This window comes from Canis lupus, chromosome 1 (genome assembly GCF_003254725.2).
Source record: "Canis lupus dingo isolate Sandy chromosome 1, ASM325472v2, whole genome shotgun sequence".
NCBI lineage: Eukaryota > Metazoa > Chordata > Mammalia > Carnivora > Canidae > Canis > Canis lupus.
In genome coordinates, this window is record NC_064243.1 from 44,637,612 (window position 1) to 44,663,146 (window position 25,535).

At 37.0% G+C, this 25,535-nt stretch overlaps 1 protein-coding gene across 25 annotated transcripts in view; it reads left to right on the plus strand.

The window, feature by feature from the left end:
• SCAF8 (SR-related CTD associated factor 8) overlaps positions 1–25,535 on the plus strand; it is a 221,466-nt gene that overhangs the window by 90,352 nt on the left and 105,579 nt on the right. The window contains exon 22 of one of the 25 annotated variants that reach the window (XM_049113856.1): positions 12,003–24,617. The exons of the other annotated variants lie outside the window; for them this stretch is intronic. The gene's annotated coding sequence lies outside the window, so the exon portion shown is untranslated. Of the gene's footprint in view, positions 1–12,002; positions 24,618–25,535 lie in introns of those variants that run through there. 25 annotated transcript variants of the gene reach the window in all.

A 25,535-nucleotide genomic window follows, 5' to 3' on the forward strand; every position in this document is an offset into this window, starting at 1 on the left:
TTTCATTAGGGCTTTACAAAAATAACAGCTAGACTCTTTAAGGGCTAATGTAAAATTTAATTGTTACCTTGATATAGAAAGCTGATTATGGAAATGGGGCACTCCCTTAAAATGTTACCAGCTCTAATCTTTGTCACCTTGGTTATTGTATTTGTTGAACCAAAGCTATAGATGTAGGGCTTTACATGGAAGGATCTAAATGTGTAATATACCTGCCCCCAAATTCATAATTCAAGGCTTTTGTTTTATTTAAGCCATGTATTTCAGGTTCTTCTAGTATGACTTTCATACTCTGTCTGGACAACTGAGAAACCAGTAGTTCACATTTTAATCAGGGTACACTAAAGTTGATTTCTAAATTAGTATTGGTTTTCAAGGAGTGAAAAATGACTTCCCTCACTCCACAAGCAATCTGTTTAACTGATAGTAAAAGTAAGGAATCTGGAAATGTTCTTGCATGAAGGAAAATTTTTTGATGGAGGGTTCACCTGAGAAACTCTGGAGATAAAGGCACTAGTCTTTAGCTCTTCATGAGCCTCTAGCTATGGGTTATACACAAGTGTATGGCCTTGATTCTTTCTAAACCACTAAACATCAGATGGAAAGATTTTAAGAGTATAGGAATAGTGTAACCAGGTCCTGAATACAGACATGATATCTAGGTTCAGAGAATTACATGAGGCTGACACTTTGTGATTAGTCAAGTCTTTTGAGGTATAATTTTCTCAGTTTTTCCAAAGCAATACTTTACTACTTTTCCCTTCATTCTTGGCAGTTTAGATTCTCATTTCTTTTTGTAGCTCTAAGTGTCTGTGTGGTAGAAAAAGAAAGTGATTATTGAGCACTGCCTATTGTTGTTTTGTCATCAACTATCTACTCAGGTACCTTAAACAGAGCACTTATTCTGGCAGGATGTGGTTGAGCCAGGTTGATTTTTCTTGGTAAATATTTTTGTTGTTCAGTAAGTAGTCTGACTTTACTTTTGTTTCTCGCTTGGCTGTTTACATTTTTAATTTCGCGTTTCAGATACTTTCTAAAACCAGTATCTTTTCTTTCTCTGAGTTTCACATCTGCTTACCAAACTTGTATTTCTGTAGGAATTAGATCTTTAAAGCTTGATATTTTCTTTTCAGGACCTACTCAGTCTTCATTAAACATATGACTCCTGTAAATGCTCCAATAACCAGAAATTAATACTAAGTGTATACTCAGTACTAAATATATTCTCAGAGAATGAGAGCAACCAACAGAGTCACCTACCTATATATAGGGTTTCTGTTTGTTTTAGGTTTTATTTATTTATTCATGATAGACACACACAGAGAGAAAGAGAGAGAGATTGAGGCAGAGACACACAGGCAGAGGGAGATGCAGGCTCCATGCAGGGAGCCTGACCTGGGACTTGGATCCTGGGTCTTCAGGATCACACCCTGGGCTGAAGGCAGCGCTAAACTGCTGAGCCACCGACCAGGGCTGCCGTATATGGTTTTTAAAGAGTAATATGGGGACACCTGGCGGCTCAGTCATCAGAAGAGTATGTATATGCTCTTGATCTTGAGATTTTCAGTGTGAGTCCCATATTGAATGTAGAGATTACATAGATTAAAAAAAAATAGTATTTCTGACAACTGACTAAAAAAGTACTAGCACTAAATCATTTTTTATTCATCTTCTGATTTATTACAGCCTAACAATACTCATTTATTATTCAGTGCTCTTAATGTCATCAGCACTACTGTTCATCTGAATTTGCTTCAGCGTCTCTCATGGACCAGCTGAGTCCAAAGCTGCCAAAAGTCAATTGAGACTGAACAGGGCTTCAGAGAGGAGCCAGAGGTGTGCAGCAGTGAGAGTGATTGCAGTGGGACAGGCATGCGGCCCCCTTGGCCTTTGACCAGATGCTTTATGTTTAAGTACAAACAGAGACCTTTCTTCTTCTGTTTTCCCTTTTTCCTTTGTGAGCATACTATACTCTTGGTGATTATAATTTATGAACCACTATTCTAAACTCCTTTTTATCAAACTGATAAATTTAAAATGAAGTATTTTATTTCATTGAGCCAATGTCGCTAGGATTGATTCATGGGAATAAAGATGGAATGTTTGGCTTATCATGGATTAAGAGTACATATTTGAAATACCAAGTGGTAGATCTCTTGGGACAATGATTAAAAAAACAAACAAAACCCCAGACATTTATCTAGTTTTGGAATTTAGCCCAGGGAAGAAAACCCCTCGGGTCCTTCTGCTCAGACAGCCTGATGTACACCCTTGAACCCTCTAGTAAATGAGAATTAGTAGCATTCCCAATGTCTTTGTGCCACCATAATTATTCCTAAAGCCTTCTGATTGCTAAGCATAATATAATCTGGAATTCACTTCTTTAACAGAACTGCTAAAAGCCCTAGCACCCTTGCTTCTTGCTCTCATATCTTTCTAATCTTACAGCTTTCATCTGTAAGCTATAGGAGGTGGACTCATGTGTTTTGGGATGCCTTTTTAACTATTGCTTGATCAATAGAACTCTGAGCCTAAGGAAAGTTAACATTGTAATACCCATCAGTAATGGAATTTATCATCTTATGCTACAGCGCTCTATTTTATTTTTATCTAGAGCAAGGTTAAAAAATGTAGGTGTGTACCAACATATATATATCCCTCCCTGATAGATAAACTTTTACCACCACAACTATGATGATGGATACCCTTAATTGAGCTATCCCAGACTCTTTTTTGCTAAGTCCCACATTTCTCCAGGCAGCTGCTACGAGTCAGTTGTTAATATGAGACCTGAAACCTCTTCATCCTGGTCCTGAAGGATTTGACCATTTAAAATCGTGTGTCTTTCTCAAGAACCAGTTCCTGTGTCCTCTCACTTGGCAGTATACAGTTTTTCACTTCTTAAGGTAGTGTTCTGTGTGATGTTACTTTTATATTAACACTGTAAGGACATTATCCTCTCCTTGCCTTTACTGGCCTTGAGATGCAGTCTCATTGTGCGTAAGTTAATGAATTAAATGTTTCATTCTGAATTCTTTGAAGTATTTTTGAAGTGAAAGACTACAGGTAAAATTATTAGCTTTTAATATTTTATAGGCATTTTTTTCATAACACCCTAATTATATTTTGGCCTTATTTCAACTCTTTATAGGGAAAAGAATCCTCAATGAAGATGTTAAATGGAATAATTCTATCTTTTGCCTTTGGTTTTAGGTTCACTTTAACCTTGTCAATAAAACTTTTGATTTATTATTAGAAACATGATAAGGCATGACCTTTGAACCAGTTAATCGTTACGGATATTAAAATTTTATCTCAAAAAAATATTAAGGGGACAGTTATTTTTATTGAATTACATTAGAGGAGGAAGTTTATTTAAAAGGAAACAATTGGAAATAACTCCGAGAATGGAATTAGGAGTAGTATATTTGGATTATTTCCCAGAGAAAGTAAAACTAGTAAGAGGCCAGTACAAAGATTGTTTAAGAAAGAGAATTATTTAGCACCTAAATAACTTAGATTTTTTTCTGAAATGAAAAGATGAAGTTTTACATAAAGCTTTCATGTAAAAAGCTTGTTTCATGTTTATGTAACCCAAGTATGTTAGAATAAAATATTTTAAGATTATGAGTGATCATGGAAATCAATGCATATGGCCTTGATGACTTCTTAATACCAAGCACCCTTAAAAAAAAATCCATTTTGTTTATATCAAGAAAAATAAAGGCAGTTTCGGAAATTTGTCTGCTTTGGAACTTGACTGAACTCTGTATTCTGAATTGATTGGAATGTCTAGTAAAATCTGATTTGCCTAATGTTTGGCTTTGAAGTAATTTGATTTAGTAACATGCAACCATACATAGTTAAAGAGTTGTGGGTTTTTTTTTTTTAAGATTTTATTTATTTATTTGAGAGAGGTAGCAGGAGCAGAGGAAGAGGCAGACTTCCCACTGAGCAGGGAGCTCAGTGTGTTACTTGATCCCAGGACTCTGAGATCATGACCTGAGCAAAAGGCAGACACTTAACTGACTGAGCCACCCAGGCATCCCAAGAGTTGTTTTTCTATGAGTAGCTTAAGACTTGAGCCAGATACTGAAATCCTTAGATTTGCTACATTAACGAAGATTTGCAATTATTAACTATAATTAAATTATATGATGTCTAGACTGCTCTTTAACTATACTTCTATTCTCTTAATTCTTATGCTTCTTAGCATGTTTCTAAAGCACATGCAATTTCCATTTCTTTTGGGAGGAATAGACATAACCTAACAGCCTTAGGAATAACCCTGATTTCTGTATGAACAAGTTTGCCTTAAGTAAATTCTTTTACTTGCTTGGTTGTAATTCTAGATATCATTTTGTAACTAGGTTTTGGGAAAAGTGCATGGGATTTTCCAAAATCCCCACTCTTGGAGATCATCGTATTACAGGCCTCAAGTGTACAGATCAGACTGTAATTAGAGATAGACTTGAATGATGTTCACACTGGCCTTTAGAATACGGGATTCCAGCTTAATTTTTCATCCTTATATCAGTCTATATAGCAGATCCGAAAGTGAATCCAACTGGAATTTTCTTTCTTTGAAAGAGAATGGGGAACAGACCCAAAACACTTACTCAATATCAACTTCAGATGGTTGCAAAGCCTAAAGGAGTTCTGTTTAGCTAGATAATCATAGCAAGATTATAACCAGCACTGTGGTTTCTCTCTAGTGGTTTCTCTCATACTCTCAAACATGTGCTTATGTTGAAAATTATTTAGTAAAGACATGAATCTTTGCCTACTATATCTGGGATTATTGTGTTAGCATATTTTAGTGTGAGCTATTTGTATTGAGATGCATTTGGTCTCTTGAGGAAGATCTTGCTTAATGCAAATCCAGTGCTGTTAGCTGTACATGAAGGTGCTTTAATAAGTTTATGGATTCAGGAAAAAGAAAAGAAATTTCTGGGACAAGTTCCTTATTTTTTTAAAGGATATTTTTAGACGGGGAGGGGGGGAGAGAGAATCTTAAGCAGGCTCCAGCCCAGCGCAGAGCCCATTGCAGGTCCCAATCTCATGACCCTGAGATCATGACCTGAGCCAAAATCAGGAATCGGACCCTTAACCAAGGGAACCACCCAGGCATCCCATTAGGAGATTTTAAAATGAGATAAATTTCTTTATAGATCACTTTCCTTGGTAATGTTGACAAACATTGGGGGTATTATTGCACATGTAGTCTCTTCCTTGATATGAGGCCAGCTGCTTAAATTGTGAACAAGTACACTTGAAATGTACACATTTCCAGGAAATGACAAGGTTATTAAAATGTAGATCAGGTTTTCAAGTTTGAAGACTGTATTTAGAAAATAAAATTTAACTGAGATGGCTAGTTACAATGTCTTCTGGCCAGTCACTTCTGACAATATGCAACAATGAAGCTTTCGGAACCCAGATACAAATGTTTTTTTCTCTACCAGGAGCATAATTGTAATGTGTACTAATACCCAGAAGCATGTTAAGTTATTATGACACGTTTTCAAATGTGATGACAAACTTAAAATAGCAGATTATATTACTTTTGTGTCTTAGGACAAAAATGTGTTGATTTTAATGGGTAAGGTTTGGGACAAATAAAACATAGAAACTTTTCTTTTAAAAAATTTACAAAATTATGATAAAATTGCATATTCAGGGAACCCCTGGCTGGCTTAGTCAGTGGAGCAAGCTCCAACTTGGGTATAGAGATTTCTTAAAATATGTTTTTAAAAATTGCATATTTGGGGGAAAAATTAATTTTTACCCCTAAAATTTTGTTCTGGCAAACAAGGAGGTGGTTCTTTCAAGAGTCAGAACATCTTTCAAGACGATCCAATCCCTTAAATTGTTAAGGTATTTTAATAAAGCATAATCCTGATGCGCAGGTTCCTTTCTTGTACTGTCTTCTGGAGAACTCATAAAGGGAAATACACTGCTTTTCAAGCCTGGGAGAAGAGAAAATATTTCTTTCACTCAACAGTTTGCTTTCCCTAGTTGCAAGCCTTTTCCATTCTCCACAGAATCATCCCAAAACTTTTCCACCCCCCATAAAGCATGTTCATTTCCCCTCAGCAGAGTACCTTCCTCTTTTCTAGTGACAGGAGCTGCTTTGTTTCAGGCAGCCTTCTCTAAGCTTACTTTAAATCATCTGGTCTCTGCCTCTAGACCATTCGTTCTCAATGAGGAAGAGATTTTGCCCCCTTCTTTTCCCCAGGAGACATTTATGGTTGTAACTGGGATGGGGTTGGGAGTACTCCTGGTATCCATTGAATATCAGGAGCAGGGGCGCTGTTAAAACATCCTACAATGCATAGGGCACCCCCTGCCCCATGACAGAATTCTTTCTCCAAATGCCAAAAGTGCCGGGGCTGAGAAATTTTTCTGTAGTCTTAGGAGCAGATGTCACTCCCTACCTCTTTTCTGTATTCTTAACCTTCTTCCCTCTTCACTTACCCCAAGTTTTCTCATTAATGTGTTTCCAGTCTCTCACACTTAGAAAAAGTAAGTGTACCCTTGACCTTTTGTTACTTGCTCATGGAGGAGCAGAGGAAGAGGAGAGAGAGAATATCAAGCAGACTCCACACTGAGCATGGAGCTTGACACTGGGCTTGATCTCATGACCTGAGCTGAAACCAAGAGTTGGATGCTCAACTGACTGAGCCGCTCAGGTTGCCCCATTGGTCTCAGTCTCCTCTTCCTCTTATTCCTTACTGCACTGTAGTGCTTTTGACCTCACCAATCCTCTAAAGTTGTTCTTTCTAAAGTCCTCATGACATGCTGGACTCTCTGAACTGTTTACCTTTTCCTGGTGTCCTATCTGATCTCTGCCATAAACATCGTATTTCAGCAATTTGATATAACCTGCAGCTCCTGCAGAGTGCTTCACTGCTTGTCTTGCTGTTTCTTCTGCCTCAAGTAGGCTCTTTCTCTTCACTGTGCAGACTCCTATTTGTCTTCAAGACTCAGGGCAAGAGCTGTATCTTTTCTGTTCTCCCCTGAGTAGCCATCCTCTTCTCACTAGGTATCTTTGTTATAGTACTTTGTGGTTATAATGCAATTATTTGTTGACTTGTTTGTTCTTCAGAGGCCAAGATCAGATCTTATTTCTGCTCCTGGTGAACTGCCTGAGTCAATACACATTTAGTAAAAATTTGTTGAAAGAATTTTTAAAATTTGTTTTAAAGGTTTATTTGAGAGACAGTACTTGCATGCACACCTGTGGGGCAGGGGGAGGGGCAGAGGGAGAGAATTCCAAGCAGACCCCATGCTAAGCATGGAACACAACATGGGGCTCAGTCTCATGACTCTGAGATAGTGACCTGAGTTGAAAACTGAGATTCGGTCACCCAACAAGGCACACCAAAATTTAATAATTATTATTTTATTTTTTTGAGAGAAAGTGTACATGCGTGAGCAGGGCAGGGGGAGGGTCAGAGGGAGAGAGAAAATCTTCAGCAGGCTCCATGCTGGGCATAACCCTGAGATCAAGACCTGGGCTGAAACGAAGAGTCAGATGCTTAATTGAGCCCCAAGAATTTTCTTTTAATTTTAAAGAATAAACATTAAAAAAAAATCAGAAGAGCCCAGAAAGATAACAGATCTGGAAAAAATCTGTTCTTAACAATAGAAGGCCTTAAACTACAAAAAAGTTCAGCATCATACTTGGAAGCCTGTTAGAAATTGAGTCTCAGGCTCCATCTCAGACCTACTGAATCAGGATCTGCATTTTTAAAAGCTCCTCTGGTAATTCATAGGAATGATAAAATTTGAGAAACAAAGTTCCAATTCATTTTTCTTTCTCCCAACAGATGTGGTTTTCCATATGTCCAAGTGGAATACATAGAATATTTTGATATTTGTAAAGATTAGAATAAGTACCTTTGATGAATGTATTTCTCTTAAGAGAGCAGTTAGCAGAAGCCCAATGGAATACTTATTTTTAACAAGGAAGGGGAGATCATTTTTTTAAACTAGAAGTGTTTTTTGGTGTATTTTAAGAGTTTCATTTGATACACCTCTGATAATGTCCGTAAGAAGAACTTTGCATTTCTCATGTGAATATTGTTTTGTCTGTAGGTTAAATTAAATCTTGTAATAGGTGCTATGAATTTGTATTAAGGAGATAAATGCGTAGACTTTAGTCCTTTCTGATTTGGAGGCAGAAGTCCTACTTTACCAGGAGATACTGACATTGTGGCTGTGTGGAGTGAATACAATTTAATAAAGTGTGAAAGGCTTTTAAAAATGTCATTGAAAAATGGGATGTAAAAATTGGAAACTATCAAGCCTTTGTTATTTAAAAGTTACTGTAAGCAGTATAACACAGCTGTGCTTTTAAGATGAACATATAATGGTGAATGCTGTTATATGGCACAACATTGGTGTATTAAATAGAGGGTTTCAATTGTACTATTAAATTTCTATAACGTAATTTCTAAAGATACAGGAAATCTGATTTTTTTTGTTAATGGTCTGAAAAAAATGACCCAATGACCCAAAATGAAGTGTTTTGATCAGACATTTAATGTTCCAAGTTTCTTAGCAAATTTTTTGAGGTGGAGCCCAACATGGGGCCTGAACTCATGACCCTGAGATCAAGACCTGAGCTGAGAGCAAGAGTCTAATTCTTAACCAACTGAGCCAGTCAGGTACCCCTAAATTTGTTAGTTTTTTAAGTTATCTCTACACCCAACATGGGACTTAAACTCATGACCCCAAGATCAGTCACATGCTTTACTGACTGGGTCAGCCAGGTGCCCCAAAGAAGTTTTTTTTAAATGCTAAATTTTAAACTTAATTCTAAAACTCAAATGTAAATACTTGAGGGGTAAGAGTTGGAGAAAGCATGTTATTCCATGGGATTATCATTGGGATGGAAAAACAAATTCACAGTAGATTCAAATACTTATTGAAGAGTATGTACATTTAGTACTTTGATAGGTAAAAGTTGGTGATTTGGGAAAGATAGTAGAGGACTGACGGGACACAGTCCTTGACATCAAGGAGTTTACCTTCCAAATGGGAATCAAACTATTTCAGTTTAATGTGTGAATTGCTTCAGCAGAAGGATATACAGGATGCGCTAATAGTAATAGAAATCATAGTAGTAGATTTCACTACTAGTAGTAGATTTCAGTTAGAAGTTGCTGCCTTTTTTTTTTTTTTTTATGAGAGGATGGGGGAGGGTCAGGAGAGAGAGGATCTCAGGCTCCATGCCCAGCACTGAGCCCAACTCGGGACTTGATCCCACAACCCTGAGGTAGTGACCTGAGCTGAAATCAAGAGCCAGATGTTTAACTGACCAAGGCACCCCGGTGCCCCAGAAGTTACATTTTTATTTCAGCAAATTCCCTAAATCTCAATATCCTTATCTATAAAACCAAGATAAATATGTCTATCTGGAAGGCTTGTTTTGAGGATTAAATTAAACTACGTGTACAGTGCTTTGTACAGTACCCAAACAGACTGCTTAATAAATGTTAGCCACTGCTCCTACTCTGTGGCCATTACTGTGTAACTGGAGAGAATCCTTCCTTCTAGCATAGTGCTTTCTGCCTCCCTTCCTTCTTTTTGTATTCATAGCCCTACTACATGGATTTGAAGGAAGTGCTCAAATCTTGGAGGTCAGATCTAGATCTCTTTGTAAGTTTATTTTCTCTTATTGCTCCACTCTCACTATGAATAACTCTTTCGTTTTTTGAAAGTTTCCAAGACTTCGGTGTTGTGGTCCTTTTACAGGATGTTGCCTCTCATCATTCAACTCCTGCATCATCCTGTATGGACCTCCTTAGTCACATGTGGCTATTTAACTTTATTAAAAATTAAAACTTCAGGGGATCCCTGGGTGGCTCAGCGGTTTAGTGCCTGCCTTTGGCCCAGGGCGCGATCCTGGAGACCCGGGATCGAGTCCCATGTCGGGCTCCCAGCATGGAGCCTGCTACTCCTCTGCCTGTGCCTCTGCGTGTGTGTGTGTGTGTCTCTCTCTCTCTCTCTGTCTATCATGAATAAATAAATAAATAAATTAATTAATTAATTAATCTTTTTTAAAAAAAATTAAAACTTCAGGGGGCACCTGACTGCTCCATTGGAAGAGCATGTGACTCAGGGTCATGAGGTGGAGTCCCACGTGGGGTGTAAAGATGACTTAAACTTAAAAAGAAATTAAAAATTCAGTTCCTCGAGGCTCCTGGCTGGCTCAGTTGGGAGAGCAGTCACTTGATTTCAGAGTTGTGAGCTCAAGCCCCACATTGGGCATAGAGTTTACATTAAAAAAAAAAGCAATTCAGTTTCTCAGTCATACAGCCTACACTTAAATTCTCAGTAGCCACATGTGGCTTGTGGTCACCAAATTGGATGGTGTAGGTGGGGAACATTTCCACAAAGTTCTATTTTCTAGCACTATTGGAAAACAGCTATTGCTGTTAGTGTAAGACCCAGGAAGTGCGCTGTTTACCTTGTTAGCAGTTTTACAATTCAAAATCCTCTCTCCCTCACCAAATTAAAAAAAAAAAAAATTTAAAGCCTATCACCCTTGGTTATTTTTCCATTAAAGAGTTAAAATGCAGATGCCTGGCTGGCTTAGAGAACAAGGGACTCTTGATCTTGGGGTCATAAGTTGAAGCCTCATATTTGGGCATAGAGCTGAAAGAGTTAAAATGCTTGAACGATTTTGGTTCTTATTTTTATAATTATAAAGTTTGGATTGATAATTATCTGAAGAGTTTTATTAAAATATCTCGAGTTCTCAAAATTCAGTGAAGTTGTGAAACAATTTTAGACATCTTTAAAATGTTATTTATGATTGAAGATAACGTTTGATGAGATTAAACATATTCAACAGACTGCTTCAATCCCTCTCTTCTTCAGTCTTTCATATCTTATATTTGCCATTTGTTTTTTCTGAGCAATGCAGCCTGTGTTTTCCAAATACAAACTGTTCATTTAGGGAGCTCCATACTGCAGCTGCCATTTACATCTACATTATTACTTGTGGCAGAAAAACAAACATGCTGACAGATAATTTTGAATGAATCAGCAAAAGTAAAAAGACCAAAAAGTTTCTGCACAGACTGCTGCTGGCAAATTTACAGTGAGTGGAAGTGTTGTTCAGTTATACAAACATTCCAGAGGAGTTTGCCAAGAACCTATCTGTAATTCATTCCTGAAGTGTCCTCATAAGTGCATATATCAAGATCTTCCCAAAGAGACCTTTTATTATTATTTTTTAATTCTGTGGCCCTAAAAATGATGTCCTTTATTTTCTGGCTTGTTGCAATAAAAAATTCACATTTACAGATATGTAAGTCAATACTAAATTTATTTTCATAATACGAAATAGATTCTTACCATGACGCCCTATTCAATTTACTGCATACTTTATAACTTGAAGCCATATATTCTCTATAATATATAGAAATATTAAGGCAAGTAATTAATCCTAAAGATTGGGAATCAGATCAGAGTTGAATAAAAAGGGAGTAATCCTCTCGTGTTTTTAAAAACAACTTGTATTTAGAGCTTAAAAACACCATAGAGATCATTGGCTGTATTTTTACAGAAGACAAAGCTTAGATTATGAATCCATGGTGATGGACCTAGGTAGCAGTTTTTTGTTTTTAAATATATTCTTTGCTTCATATAGTAAGTGTATATAATTAAATAGTATTTATAGCTTATACATCTCCACAGAAATTCAATGAATGCGGCCACCTGGGTGGCTCATTTGGTTAAACGTCTGATGTCTGACTTGGCTCAGGTCATGATCTCAGGGTCCTGGGACTGAGCCCCATGTTATTGTCAGGCTCCCTACTTAGCAAGGATCTGCTTATCTCTCTCCCTCTCCCTCTGCCCCTCCCCCCTGCTCATGCTCTCTTTCTCAAAATCTTTTTTAAAAATGTAAACTCAGCAAATTTGAATTTAAGGAGATTCAAAGAGGACAAGTTATTTCATCTCTCAATCTTTTTTTTTTTTTTTTTAAGGTCAAACATCTATTACATCTAGCTCAAGTGTTTGAGGTCCTGAAAAAGTAACACAAGATATTCAGACGTGTCACAGTACAGTTGAACCTGGAAAGTATTATGCCAGAGGAAAGACACCAATCACAAAAGACCACATATTGTATGCCTTACTTATATGAAATGTTCAGAATAGGCAAACCAATAGATGTAGAAAGTAGATGAGTGGTTGCTAGGGGCTGAGGGGAGGAGGTGATGGAGGGTGGCTGCTGATGGGGACAGTTTCTTTTTGGGCAATGAAAACATTCGATAACGGTGATGATTGTGCAACTTTGTGGAACTGCTTAAAACTACCGAATTGTACACCTGGAAAAGGTGAATGTTATGGTATGTGAATTAATCCTCAAAGAGAAAACAAAAATCAGTAATACATATCAACCCCTTAGCAATTACCTACCACGTAATTAGCTCTCTGTAAAAGATTAGTTGCTATTGCTATTAGGGTCCATTTGTGAATTTTAAGAAAATAATGCCTAACATGTAGGAAGTGTAATATTTAGTATTTTATTTCACTGCCTGAAATACTTACAAGTGGTTTAACCACTGATAGCTTATTTTAATTATTTTTGTTATCTGTGGCAGTGTTTATGATGTAAAAAAGAGATTTACCAACACTAGTTTCCCAAATTCAAATGTTAACTGTAGCAATCTTTTTGCAGGAAAAAAATCCCACATTCTAGTTAGTATTGTAATATGGTTTCAACAGTTTTCTTAATGTAAAAATACATGCCATTAAAATGGTAAATTTTATGTCTTGGTGTGTTTTACCACAATTTAAAAGATAATAATATAAACACTAAGTCTAAAGAAAGTTGTTCATCCTGAGGTAGTCTTTATTTGCCATGTTAGTCTTTTTCTTTTATTAATTCAGATAATCACAGATAAAAATCTTTAATGATGGCAGATTATATATTCAGTTTGGAGCTTTTAAATCATTAACAGCTAACATTTCATGTTCATATATAACAGGTGCTGAATAGGGCACACAGGAAATAAGTTCCATACCTCAAATTTATCTCAAAATGTAAAGATTCAGTGATTTTGGTCTTGAGGGGAAATGATGCATCAGCTTTTCATCTCAGCTATAGTATCAGTGTCAGTAACTTACACAAGAGAAATCTCTAAGCTTCAAGATCTATAATAAAGATGTACTATAAAGCTTCATGTAATGCTAGTAGCAGAGAAAAGTATCGATTTCAAGGACTCAAGACATGAAAATAGTTGAGGACAAAGACAGTTTACTAAGTATAGTAAATGCCTAGTAATAGCACTTGATGTATAATGTAAAATGTTTACTCAAGATATTTGTTCAGTACATTAATTTATAGCTATTTGTGGGGATATAGTTTGTTAATAAAATAAATCGTGATAGCTATCATCAAGCCACTTCAATATGACTAGCATTTGGTTTGAGTGTGAGTCCAGGTTTGGATGGAGATACCAAGAAATTCTCTAAACGTTATTGCCTTCAAAGAACTTGGAGAGGGATCCCTGGGTGGCGCAGCGGTTTAGTGCCTGCCCTTTGGCCCAGGGCGCGATCCTGGAGACCTGGTATCGAATCCCACGTCAGGCTCCTGGTGCATGGACCCTGCTTCTCCCTCTGCCTATGTCTCTGCCTCTCTCTCTCTCTCTCTGTGTGTGACTATCATAAATAAATTTAAAAAAAAATTAAAAAAAAAAATTGGAGAGTCGGGGGAAGGGAGAAGAGTGTGAAATACCAACACCATGACGAATGGTATAATAAAACATAAGGTGGAATATAGTCCAGTGCTTCAGTATTTGGTGAAGATAGGAATGAAATGCTACAGATAATCAGAAAATGGAGACAACAGTTAAGGTGGAAATGATATTTAGGGCAGGCCTTGAAGAACTGCCATAAGATAAAGAAAGGGTGAAAGGTATTCCAGGCAGGAATATTGACCCAGTTGGGACAAAGGTATAAGCCTAAGGGTCAACCATTCAGAGGCTGATGGAGGATCTAAGACCCATCTGGCGGGAGTTGGCAAGGTCCCTTTAGGAGTAAAGTGACGTGTGGTTGGGTTGGTTAGGTTGAGACTGAATTGCATAGAACCTTGAGAGCATCAGGAGCTGAGAAGTTCACATTTTATCAGTTAGACGGTGGGAGAGCCAGTGATTTGATGGATTGGTGTTTCTGGAGAGATTAATGTGGTAGTTCTATGTAGGATAGGAGAGTGCCAGTGCAGAGACCAGTGGGTTTGTTCATAGTGCCCTTGTGGGTAGCATATGCTTTCTGTGACATAAGACTGGTCTTGGGCAGAGTTATTCTAAGTAAGCTGTTACCTTCCTTTTGCTTTTTTTTTTCCTCCACTTTTTCCTCTCCTATTTCTCTTCATTACCTCATCATAGATGCCAGACAATTACCTCTTATTCATTGAGTTGGTGATTTTAGATATCTATTAAAAAAAAAAAAAAAACTAACTTTAAGAAGTGATTTTTATAAACAGGGCTTTTTCTCTTTGGCTTTTTATTAGAGGTTAATGATGAAATGGCAGGGAATTTGAACTTTTGGACAGGGCACACTGCCCAGTGGGATCATGCTGTGAGCAGGACCACCTACAAGGGTATCTCCCTTTGTAGAATTAAGTGTCTCTGAAAGTGTGGGCCATGGGTAACCTGAATTAGACTACCCAAAAACTTTGTTCAAAATGCAGACTGAGCCCTTCTCAAGACAGTGATGCTAAAGCTCTGAGAGTAGATGAGGAAACCTGCAGTTTTAACTAGCTATCAGGTCACTTACATACTGAATTTAGAGAACCATTGATTAAGGCATTGCCACTTTCTATGGAATTATTCTAGCAAGTGGTCTTAGATTCCATTTCCCATTAGGGAAATTCCATTAGATTCCATTTCCCATTAGGCCTTTTCCTAGTGGGATATTTCCCAGTAGACTATATTAGAGGTAGTATCTTATTCTCAGGTGGAAGCCAAATGAACACTACATGACCTACCAGTTTTATTTGGCTAGGTATTGCCCTTTTTAACTTTTTTTTTTTTTTACTTAGAGCACAAGTAGGGTGGGAAGAGGGGCAGAGGGAGAGGGAAAAGCAGACTCCCTGCTGAGCAGGGAGCCTTGATGCAGGACTTGATTCCAGGACCCCAGGATCATGACCTGAGCTGAAGAAAGATACTTAATCTACTGAGCCACCCAAGCTCAGTACAGTTGACTTCTTGTTGTATAGTAAAACCAACAGTTCCCTCCTTAAAGTGTTGATTACTGACAGCATAAGTAGCCCATCTGTGTTGTGTTTAATCTGTCAAATCTAATTAAATTCCTTTTTTGTAAAAATGTCCATATTACCAATATCTAGAGTTGCATGTCTCCTGTTACACTGTTGGACTTCTTATTTCAAACTCCCCGTAATTATTAGACTTGTCCTTAAAGTGTGTTATAATGATCAGTGAACCTGTATTTTGAGATTCTAGTAAGTAGGCTTTAAAAGAAAAAAGTTAAAACAGGAATTCTAGACCAGTCAGAAGCTAGACAAGTGAAAGTAGCCTGTTATGGGGGGGGGAGTTAAGGGAGAAATTATTTTTTTTAAAAATTTATTTTTTATTGGTGTTCAATTTGCCAACATATAGAATAACACCCTGTGCTCATCCCGTCAAGTGCCCCCCTCAGTGCCCATCACCCAGTCACCCCCACCCCCCGCCCACCTCCCTTTCTACCACTCCTAGTTTGTTTCCCAGAGTTAGGAGTCTCTCATGTTCTGTCTCCCTTTCTGATATTTCCCACTCATTTTTTCTCCTTTCCCTTTTATTCCATTAAGGGGGAAATTATTATGTATAGTTTACTTCTTGTTGAGTGAAAACACTTGACCTTGTAGTTTTACTGCACTTGGCTCCCCTTTAGCTTTACTGACCTTTGGTTAATATTACCATTTTAGTACTCACTTGACTGATAAGCATGTTAAATACTTGACAGATAAGGAATTTCTTTATGTTCATGTCAGATGGAGTTAGGAATGGAACTCAGAAATATTTATTCCCCATGACTGTAGCATATAGCATGCTACTTTTCATTCTAGTTTCCTGGTTAACACTGAAATTGAAATATTCCTTTTTCTTCTTTCTTTTTTAGAGATAGAAGGGGAGCATAGAGAGGGAGAGAGAATCGCAAACACGCTCCACAACTAGCTCGGGCCTTGATCCAACAACCACCCTGAGATCATGACCTGAGTCAATCAAAATCAAGAGTCAAATGCTCAACTGACTGAGCCACCCAGGCGCCCTTGAAATATTCCTTTCTAATGTGCCCCTGCTGATAATCATACTAAAGCTAGAACCTCTTATTTGTAATATTAGAACAACAATAGGGAGGTAGCAGTTTATCCATATTCTAATTAACCTGTAAAACCCGAGTTGTATTTGTTTAAGAAGATACGTATAAGCAGCAATAATGCACTTTGCTTTTTAGGTGGATTAGTTCTGCACCTGAGATGCAAATGTGCATTCAAGCATTAAAAAGGCAAATTTGTTTCTGACTTCTACCTTTTTTTTCTATAAATGTAGTTTTTAATTTAGATTATTTTCTATTGACCTAAAAACATATGTTTTTCTAAAAGGAAAAGAATTTTGTAGTGAATGGTGTTTCAAGACTCCATCATAATGCAGACTCATTATTCAACAAACCATACAGTATAGTTAGTTTGATGTGGACCATATAGGGTTTTAGTGTGCAATTTAATGGTATATTTAAATGAGGAATTAAGTAGCTAAACAGATCCCATCAAGGTGGGCTTAGAGCCTCTCTGTAAAGGCCTAATCGGTAAGTTTCCATGTAGAAAGTAAGATTTTGACATTTTAATTTTCAAAAATAAAATGCTCATGATACAGCATTACTACAAAGTAAAGTCAGGATAGCAAAAAAGTAATACTCTGTTTTTCCAGTTATCAGTTTTCCAAAGATCATTTCAAATCTGTAAGGTTGCACTGTGCTTTTAGTTATTAAAATAGAAGATCTGCAGTCTCTGCTCTGAAGCTCAGAAAAGATGATGTCACCATTCAAATCTGGACTTGGTAGTATGAAAGCTTTTAGCTGAATATAAAACATTTTAAACTCTTTTAAAGGATAATCCTTCTGTCTTCAGTATTGTCAATTCATTTTCCTACTTTATAGGGTGCTAGATGCATCCCTTTTGGAGTATACTATAATTTTTCATTTAAAGTTTTTCAAAAAATTTAATTTTAAAGGACTTGGTTTGGAGAGTTCTTAACATTCACTTGGTGAATTCCAACAGGATTTTGCCATTGCTAGGTGATTTCACTGGTGCAGGATTTTGACTCTGATGAAGTCCTGAAGGGCAAATTCTTTACTAATCGTTTGATGAAGATGGAAGAATGTTACTGTTTCACTCTCCTAAAATGATAAATCTTTAAAAATGGACAAATGAATGGAGTCCATCATAATTATACCCACAAAAACAACATCTGCATTGTAAAATTATCCTCACTGCTCATTAAATATTTTTTAAGTCTAGACAGGACTCACTGAAAGGTTTATTTTTGCTTGCTTTACGTGTATTGATTTTTATATAATTTGCAAGGTATAGACACACACACACACACACATGCATATAGACACACAGGTACTCTGGAAACTCAATCTGAATCTGAAAATACATTGTCAGCCCACGTGATAGTGTAAAATAAGTGTTTGCCTTTCCCTAGCTTTCTTCTCTGCCTTTCTCTATTTAAAAATTCATCTACCCCTGGCACCTTTCAGGGATTAAAAGTTAACCCCCCATGCACTGTCACTCTCTAGCACACACATTTTTATATAGAACAAAATCTACCCATAACTGAAATGCATGACTAAAAAATGATCAGTTCATAAGTCCAAATTGAATTCCTGATCTTTTGTCTCAGACCTTCAAACAAGTGAACATTAAGTAGTTTTCAGCCACAACTGCACCTTGGTTTTGTTCCCCCCACATCCTGCCACCTCCGCTCTGTTCCAGTTAATTTCTACCTATACTAGATATTAAATTGAAATTTTATATTGCAGAATTTCATATTTCATATTAGATCGTATAGGTACTTGGTTTTTTTTCTATAATACTTCAAAAAGTGAAAAAAAAGAAAAAAAAAAGAAAAGCTGGGGAGCCTGACTGACTCAGTTGGTAGAGCATACGAATCTTGATCTCAGGCTCATGAGTTTGAGCCCCACATTGGGTGTAGAGATTACTTTAAAAAAAAAAAATCTGTCAGTTATAGCATTGTGGAGCCTTACAATTTTTTTTAAAAAGACTTTTAATTTATTTATTCATGAGAGACACAGGCAGAGAAAAGCAGAGGGATAAGCAGGTTCCCTACAAGGAGCCCGATGTGGGACTCAGTCCCTGGACTGGGATCAACCCCTGAGCCACCCAGGTGCCCCTGGAACAGTACAATTTGAAGCGGTGTTTCTGAACTGAGGTTGTTTTCAAAATTATTTTTACCGCATTCTTAGTCTCCATTTTAGCTTCTGTCCTAAGCACAGAATTTGTCATCTGAGGGTCTTGAGGAGTGGTATAGATCGTTCATCCTGTGCTGTCACATTGTTTATGCCACAGAAGATTCCACAGGTGAAGGAGAACAGAGTGTTGCTCAGAAATAATTCTTGGAGTGTTAACATTTAGAGCAAAGCACTGAATAAAGCAAACAAATAGTAAATTTGTAGGGATAACTGTGGAGGTAGAAAATATCTTCTAAAATGTTGTAACACCCCCACAGTGAATAACTCTCATGGAAAGGTTTATTTCCTTTTAGGAATACCGTCACTTAACCCAGTTCAGTCACTGTTTATTTTTTTAAATTTATTTAGTTTATTTTGACACATGAACTATTCAAAATATCCATTTGGCAAAAAAACAAAAAAACAAAAAAAAAAAAACAACTCTATCCTGCTTATTTTTTTGGTGTGAAAAACTCTCACACTGACCTAGCAATACTCCTATTTTCTTTCTATTCTCCACAGAGCAGCTGGTTTTTTTGTTTGTTTGTTTGTTTGTTTTTGTCATTCAAAATAGTATTTATTTTGGGACATCTGGGTGGCTTAGTCAGTCAAGCATCCGACTCTTGATTTCAGCTCAGGTCATGATCTCAGGGTCCTGGGATTAAGCCGCACCCTGGGCTCCGTGCCCAGCAGGGAGTCTGCCTCAGATTCTCCCTCTCCCTTTGCCCCTCCCAACTGCTCGCACTCATGTATGTGCTCTCTCTTAAATAAATAATTCTTAAAAATAGTATTTATTTTATGATTATTTTATGTTTTAACCTTTTTTTTTTTCAAGATCGTATTTATTTGTTTGAGAAAGAGTGAGTGAGAAGGAGAGCTAGGATGGGCAGAGGGAGAAGTAGGCTCCCCACTGAGCATGAGCAGGGAGCCCGACATGGGGGCTCAATTCCAGAACCCTGAGATCATGACCTGAGCCCAAGGCAGATGCTTAACCGCTTGAGTCATCCAGACGTCCCTCTGTTTTATTTTTTAAATAGTACTTGTTCATCATGAAAAATTCAACAAGCACCAAAGGTTATAAAGTAAAAAATTCAAAATTAGCCAGCCAGCCAGTTCTTCTACTGCAGAGGCAACCACTAATATGTCCCCATGTGCCCTTCTAGAGACTTCCAGAGCTTATAAACCTATCACTCTTTTTCATGCTTGCATAATATTCCAATGTTTATTAAACGACAATTTAGTTAACTAATCTTCTACTAAGGAATACTTCAGTTGTTTCCTGTTTCTATTATAAGCAGTCATGGCAGTGTTTTAAGTGATGTTCTTGCCTTTTTGGACATATTGAAGTACTGTCAAGGCTTCAGTATTTACACAGAATTTCTTGACTTTATCTTTTTAAAATCTATTGGGTGGATGGCTCACCAGTTAGCGCCTCCTTTGGCCCAGGGCATGATCCTGGAGACCCGGGATCGATTCCCACTCAGGGTCCTTGCATGGAGCCTGCTTCTCCCTCTGCCTGTGTCTCTGCCCCACCCCCCTCTCAATCTCTCTTTCTCTCTCTCTCTGTCTCTCATGAATAAATAAGTGAAATTTTAAAAAATAAAAGCTATTAATTCTGGGACACCTGGGCGGCTCAGTGGGTTGAGTGTCAGCCTCCAGCTCAGGGTGTGATCTCAGGATACAGGATTGAGTCCTCCATCAGGCTCCCAGCCAGGAGCCTGTTTTCTCCCTCTGCCTGTGTCTCTGCCTCTCTCTCTGTGTCTCTCATGAGTACATAAAGTCTTTTTCAAAAAATAAAATTCTCTTTCAGAGAATTAGAGTTAATTTTTAGAGAATTGGTTTTGTTGCATCATGTTTTCCTGACATGAGTAAAGCCTTATCCCATAGGCCAGAAGAGAGTCTGAAACATCCAGGCAAGGCTGTGGAGGACTTGGTGGGTTTTCACTTTTTATTTAGTCTTTCCTTATTAAAAGCTGTGTGTCCATCCAGTATGTGATTCCAGGGCCTATTCTGTGAGTACTATTGGATAGGAGGAGAGCTCTGTGATGGTAATTGCTTTAACAACTGTTAATATGGTTAGTCCTTGAGCCAGAAGAGTCACTTCCCCAACCACAGCGCCCTCCTCCAGAAAAAGAGTGGGGAGAGAGGAAATGTACAGGTCTGCAGACACTGTTGTAAGGGGTGAGAGTAGGGAGGTAGCTTTTTAGTGAAAAGTCTGCATATTAAAGTCAAGCTATTTAAAATCTGTCCTTATAATTATTTGTATAGCAAATCATCTGGGTTTTTTTGTTTTCTTTTTTTGTTTGTTTGTTTGTTTTTTCTGTACCAGCTTTTTAATTCCTCCGGAGCAAGGACAATGCTTTATTCTAAACCCTTTTATACCTGGTGCTGCCTACAGGTAGTGCAACATATATTGACGGATAAATTAATAAACAAAAATAAAAGGAAGTGTAGAAACTTTGAAATCCTAGTTGTCAAAGTTAAGTCGAAATGTCTTCATTCCCTAATCCATTACTCTTTTTTTTAAGAGAAGGAGTGGGGGGAGGGACAGAGGGAGAGAGAATCTCAAGCAGGTTGTACACCCAGTGCAGAGCCTGACACAGGGGTCAATCTCACCACCCTCAAGTATCATGACCTGAGCTGAAATGAGTGGCTTAACCGACTGAGCCACCCAGGTGCCCCCCCCAACAATCTATTACTCTAAAATATTTCTCCGACTCTGCATTTAATCTATGTATATATTCTGTGCAAACCAAACTAATTCACTAATTCTCAACTATTTTCTTTTTTTGTGCTTGTTTAAAAAGAAAGAATAGGAACAAGATGAGAGAGGCTGTGTTTCCCCACAGTTGAAATCAAATTTGGGCTATCATTGGGAGTTTTCATATATCGTTTTCTGCAGTGGAAAGTTATGAAAATGAAATTTCAAAGAGATTATTTCAGCTTCCAAGAATCAAAAATACTCCTGTTGGTTTTTTAAAACTCATGCTTTCCGTTGAACTCATGAACAGTATTCCAGCCATACTCGCATGTGCCTGTTACATAATGAAGCATGTGAGGGCTGTCTTTGATGTTTCTTCACATGTAGGCAAAATTCATCCACCAAAAGTTTTAATACACATGATAAACCTGCTTACAGATAATTCTATTTCTGATTGTCTTTGAGACTTGAAAAAAACCCAAAGCTTTAAGTATTATTTTGAAAACAAGAAAACAAAATATTCATGAGAAAAATGGATCATGTATATTTGACAACTGAAATCTTCAGAGTATTTGAGAATTTTCAATATATAATTACTGTTCTATAATTGGTATCTTTGGTAACTTTTCGGGCATATTAGGGGTATTTCCAAAAAAGTTTTTTTTAATAGCTTTAATGACATGATACTGTATTCTTGCTATCACCAACAGGATTAATTTTTTTTAATTAAAGTACTGTTTAGTTCTTCCCATTCTATAATATTATATATGTGGACCATTTTAATTGTAATATTCAATACTAGTAGAGGAAGGAATTTTTTCAATTAAAGATTTTTTTTTAAAGGTTCCAAAAGAGTAGATATTCCTAAATTGTGCCTCTGAAAATTCACTTAATGGAGAAAATTGCGTTTGGGGATTCTCCAATGATACCAGTAGAGGTCGCTGTGCACCTATGAAAGGAAATCTAGTGTTCCTGTTGATGAGCTGGTTGTCTTAGAACTAGTATTCATCGTTGGTATTTCTGGGAATTGAACCACATTCCTTCCCCCACCTTAACAAAGTTGCCTGCCTGTCTTCATCTAAGAGATAGTCACTTGCTGTTTTTTTCCACTAATGGGAGCCTGATGCTTCATGGTGTCGTGACACACCTTCCCATAGTATACTTAGGTACATTAGCTGAAGCACCAGGAATTTTGTTTTTACAAAAAACAAAAACAAAAACATAGACTCTCAGTGTTTGAAGGAACTTTAACATTCATTAGATGCAACATCGATAATTTTAATATTTAATTTACTAATCCAAAATAGCCCCAAAGGAATTCTCTCCAGTACAGTTGTCTGCTGTTAACATAATGGAATTTAACTTGTTAAAACTGCTCATGCCCTTATACCACAATGTCCATATTTCAGGGTGTTTCATCCTCTGAACATATCAACAAGATATTTCATAGGTGAATATTGTTTTATGAAGTTACTGCTGTAGATTTGTCTGCTAATAACGGAAGGGTAAACAAGAACTAAGCAAATGCATGTTGGTCTTAAAACTGTCCTGGTGCCCTGAGCAGAGTCCAAGCAGATCTGTAAACGTTCAACTAGCCTTGTACAATGATGCCAGTTACTTTTAAGGTGGTTGTAAAAGGAATGAGGTGATAAGGAATGTTGTGAATGGAGCAAGCAGTTGGGAATGAAGGAACTCTTCTATAGCACAGCATGCCTGGGCCTCAGTTTGTAGAATGAGAAAATTGCACTAGAAGTTTTTACAGATTCCCTCAGTGCCAGCATTCTTAGTCTTTAGCAGTCAGTGTGGACTACAGTGTAACAACATGGATCCTGCAGGGAGAGGGCCAGGATTTGAGTCCTGGTTCTGCCACTTGCTAATTCTGAGGTTATCTTACAGTTACCCCTTCTGTACTTCATTTCTTCTGTAGAACGGGGTTGAGAATAGCACCTGCACTATGCAGTAAATTAGTGGATATAAAGTACTTAGAATAGTACCTAGAACATAGTATATACTCAGGCTGCCATTATTACACACACTCATTTTTCTAGAACCCATGCTGGGATAAGGTAGCCAAATTCTTAGGCTTTAATCTGTTCTTGACTGTTCTCTGAGGATCACCATTGTGTTTTCTCTAACCCTCAATTAATGACATCTATATCAAGAAACCAGATGTGTATATCATTTTTAATGATCTAAGCTTTCTTCATTTTTTTCTTTAAAATTGGTCTCATATTAATTCAGTGAATTTCCTTCTTTTGATGTAATACTTTGCTCTGGAATTTTTCCTCTGGAGTATATAATCACATTTCAGTTGCTGTTCTTAATGACTCATATCGACACCTTTTTTTTTTTTTTTTCGCATTTAAATGCCCTAGTTTCAGGGAAAATCACGAGACAAGGTTTTTTAAAAAAAACAAATTCTCTATAACATTCAAATTTATTACAGCATTTCATATCAAAAATCTCTTAGGTCATTCATAAGGCATTTGAATTCAACCCAGTTAAAAAATTTAAAACAATCACCTGGCCATTTATATAAAAGATCTCTCTATTAACTTTCAAATTCCCCACAATAAAAATTTATTGCCCACATACCAATTCTGAGTGAGAGAAACAATATCTGGTGCATAAATATATAGACACATTTTTATAGGTATGGATTTGGTCTTGAAAAGTAAGACCAGTATTTATATTTTAAAATTTTATTTTCACTATACACTTTTAAATTCTATGCCCCTAAGCAATTATTCACATAATTATTGCCTCTTAGTAGGTGGGATAAATCAATTATAATAAGACATTTTGGCTCCCGCTTGCCACAATGTATTACAGATATATGAACTTGGAGGGGTGGGGATTATTATTCCATGGGTTGTCTAATAAACATCTGGTATTTCTTTAGGGTAGGGGCTGGAGAGATTCCCTAGAAAAGATAAAAGGCCATAAACTAGAATGCCTTCTCCATTAACTTAAGAACCATGTATTTTTTGGCAAAGGATGTTAAATGCAATGTTTATGAAGATATCCGCTGAAAGAACACACCTTATTTATACCCAGATATCTGCACTCACAGTTTTCAATTAGTCCTGTCTGCAGATACCCCTTCTCTACACACACAAACACACCATCCTACTATGGAACATCACATTGTACAGCATGTTGCTGAATATTTCTCCCATGTAACTATTTTAACTGTTCAGTGAGCCAGCCACAGAGAAGGAGGCAGGCCTTTGTCCTGTATGTTTCTCTCAGTTATATTAGCATCTGAGTGGTGAATTCAGAACGTTGAATTGAATCAATTTGTCCACATGGTCCAATGGCTAGGAGACAAAGGAAACTCTTGCTTCATTATGTTACCATCTATTTTGTAAATCTAAGTTACCAGGTTTTGTTTTTGTGTAATAAAATTTTCATGACTTTTCAATGTATTCTATGCTTTTTATAAGTTTAATAAATAAGAAACATTAGTTTCCTAATTTATTTTAGTTTTCCAGAATGACACTGTATTCTGTTATAGATGCTCAGGAAATGGCTGAGAATACTAGTTAGATCACTTTTCAGCATTTCTTTTTTCATTGTATCTTCTCCCTTCTGCCCAGATGTATATATTTCACATAAAACTTTAACTAAAGAGGTTTTTTTTTTTTTTTTTTAGATTTTTTAAATTAATTTATTCACAAGAGACGCAGAGAGAGAAGCAGAGACATAGGCAGAGGGAGGAGAAGTAGGCTCCATGCAGGGAGCTCAATGCGGGACTTGATCCTGGGACTCCATACTGTGAGCCAAAGGCAGATGCTCAACCGCTGAACTACCCAGACATCCCTAAAGAGTTTTATTTTAAATTAAGGCATTAGAATAATGTGTAAGTGAAGAGCATAACTTTGGAACCAGGCCCATCTATAACATTGGACAAGTTCCTCTCTTGCTCTGTTTCTTCTTCTGACATTGGGCAAATAAATCCCTAGCTGTGTGACATTAAGCGTGTCACTCTTACTGTTTCTTCATCCGTTTAAGAGGATTTATATCAGCACTTGATAGTGCGACATGACATTTAGAATCAGACTAGCACATGATAACTATTATTATTTTCATTATTATCTTGATTCTAGAGAAAAAGATGTTAGGACCACAGACATTAGGAGAACCAGGGCCTACTTGTTAATATTCATTCTTCAGAAAAAGTGTCCTAAAAATACTGAGAGAAATGGAATGGGGAGATATCTTTAGATGTAAAGTCTCTCTTTTTAGCAGTACTTGACTTTCAGAAAAGCATACATTTTACAAGTTATATATATGATAATGTGCTGGATATGAGTTAAAGCCAAGAAAAGCTACAGCCTCT